This window comes from Colobus angolensis, unplaced genomic scaffold (assembly GCF_000951035.1).
Source record: "Colobus angolensis palliatus isolate OR3802 unplaced genomic scaffold, Cang.pa_1.0 Scaffold103, whole genome shotgun sequence".
NCBI classification, from domain to species: domain Eukaryota; kingdom Metazoa; phylum Chordata; class Mammalia; order Primates; family Cercopithecidae; genus Colobus; species Colobus angolensis.
Genome location: NW_012111253.1, coordinates 425,774 through 428,555, shown reverse-complemented (window position 1 = coordinate 428,555; position 2,782 = coordinate 425,774). Strand labels below are relative to the sequence as shown.

At 48.2% G+C, this 2,782-nt stretch overlaps 1 pseudogene; it reads right to left on the bottom strand.

Moving 5' to 3' along the window:
* Positions 1–635: 635 nt before the first annotated feature.
* Positions 636–1,812, bottom strand: LOC105512202 (annotated as a pseudogene).
* Positions 1,813–2,782: the final 970 nt, after the last annotated feature.

Here is a 2,782-nt window from a genome sequence, read left to right as displayed (position 1 = left end):
CCTATGTACAAGGCATTTAAGGTTGGGGCATGGGAAAATGAGGCCCTGTGTGTATGTTATTTGTGCATGTGAATGAAACTCCTTGACCCTGAAAACAGGACAGGGAGTGGAGTGTGTGGTGTGATAAGGAACACTGAAAACAGCCTCCTGAGAATGCAGTTTGAGTGCTCTTAAAAGGCCACAGGTGTCTCACGACCCGACCTCAAAAAAGACATCTAGTGGATGTTTGTGGTTTAACAAGCCCTTTCAATGAATACTTGGAGGACGGATGCTGGGGCAGACTCTCTTAGAAGAGCTGCCCCCCTGCCCCGCTCAGCTGGAATTGTCTGAGAACTCATTATTGGCTTTCACTGCAACCTATAAGCCCTGCATAGTGATGATTCTGATTATAATTTTCCATCTCATTGAGGTAAGGACAACAATTAATTCAGGTTTTCAGAATACAATCCTGTTGTGTAGGTTCAGAGCCCACAAACTGAAAATCAAAGCCACTTTCCCACCTGCTACTACCTGACATTCTTCTACAGTCATTTAAAACTGAGGTATGCTTTGTTCTTTTACTGCAACGTACATTCCAGGAATTTTTTTGTATTATTGTAATTATTTTTATGTACAGAAAACTCCACAGTGTACATTTAACCCAGTTTAGTGGCAACTTCTTTAGCCTTTGCCTTTTCAAGCTTGGCAATGCAAGCCACAGACTTGTGACCCAGGACATTGCCTCCCCAGTGACGGTGGATCTCATCATGTCTGTCGTTGTAATTGGTCCTGATCGCTTCCACCAGCTTAGCCAAAGCGCCTTTGTCTTCCTAGTTCACCTGTGTGAAGGCAACAGTGGTACAGGTCTACCCGCAGACTAGACGGCCCAGTCTTGCCTTCCCCTTGATAATGCAGTAAGGGACCCCCCCATTTTACGACACAGGGCAGGCATGAAGACAACCAGCTCAATGGAATCCACGTCGTGTGCAATCACCACCAGCTGAGCTTTCTTGTTCTCCACCAAGGTGGTGACGGTGTTAACTCCTGCTCGAAGGACAGGTGGTCTCTTAGGTGGGATGTCCCCTTTGCCAGCAGCTTTCTTTTTGGCCGGGGACAACAACCTCTGCTTCTTTTCCTGCTTTGTCTCTGCTCTGTACTCATGGGCCACCCTAAGCAGCTGAGTAGCTGTCTGGCGGTCCAGGGCCTGGGTGAACTGGTTAATAGCAGGAGGCACTTTCAGCCACTTAGAGAGGATGGCTCTCTGCCACTGCAACCTGATATAGCAGGGCCATTTCACAAAGCGGGTGAGGTCTCTTTTGGGCTGGATGTCCTGTCCAATGCCAAAATTCTTAGGCCTTTTCTCAAACAGGGGATTCACCACTTTCTTGGCCTCCTACTTCTTCACGACAGCAGGTGCTGGAGCCACCTTCTTCCCCTTGGCCTTCGTTCCTTCTGGTATCTTGGACAGTGGGAAGAGAGAGACTACTCTAGGATTTTTAAAGGATTCTCGCTTCCAGGAGATCTCAAGTCACTCTTACGCTGCCACTAATTTATTTCCTTGTTGCTGAAATGATGAGAGATGTATAATCTCCACCCCCATGGAGTTGTCATCACCTGTCTTGTGCATGTGTCTCCCCAGGGGCATTTTCAGATTTCTGGCACATTGGAGATGCTCATGGCGAAGTGCGACTCAGGTACATTGGAGGATTCATTGCCCTCAGTGTCACACGCTTGAAAAGCATGGCACAGAAGCTGCATGACAAGGAATCTTCTAATGAGGAGGAGATCTTCAACAGGGACGTGGGGTAAATGATGGACCCTTGCAGTTTCCATCACAGCTGATTTCCAGAGGATGGAAGAAGTCAGGAAACTTGGGAAACTGCTGGTGAGGTCCTTGCAGCCCCACGGTCCCCAGGCTGGTGACTGGTGGGGGAGTATGGAGTCCAGTTGACCGCCAGAGCCTGCACACCTGCTGCTATGGGAGAGGAAAGGATGACTTCTACCTCCTTTCCACGTTCCAAATTCCACATGACTACATTTTATTGGCAGCACCCCGCTGGCAACGGAGCCTTGATATGTGCTTCCTGGGCTTCTGGCACCTGGCCACCCTCGGACCTTGCTCCTGCCCAAGCCCCCGCTGTCTGGCCCCGGCCTTGGGTTGGGCTGTGCTGTCTAATGGCTAACAGCTGTCTAATGGCTGCCTGGCCCCCTCCCCTGTACAGGAAGTCCTATGGTTGCTTTTTAACTAGTTTTGGCTGCCAAATTGTGCTTCTTTAAATATGACTGCATGTTTTTGTACTTTACAATTGTCCAGAACAGTGAAGGGACTGAGATTTTTGCCTTCTCTTGAAAGCCAACAAGTTAGCCTGCCTCAGTTTCATGGATGCTGACAGAAGACACAAGACTTCTGGATCAGAGGCAAAGGACTTTATCACTTACGGCACAGGAAACAGCATGATGTCCATGTTCATGTTGGTTTCCCCTGAGCCCTCAACCTGTGGGATCTGCCTCCAGGTAGGTAGTGTTGAAATTGATTTGGAGAACATCCCGCTGGTGTTCACTGCAGAATTAATTGCTCCTTTGGTGGTGGGAAGAAATCCCCACACACTTGATCACAGAAGCCTTCTTCTGTGTTAATGATTGCTGTTGTAGTGGTGCTAGAGCAGAGGAAAAACATGGTTTGAGAGGTTTTCTGGAACACCCCATCACAAGATTATAGCTCTCCTTAGAACTGCTCTATAGATAACATCTTGAACATTGCGAAATGTCAGGTTTTCCATTTGAGATATTCTTTCAGGTCCTG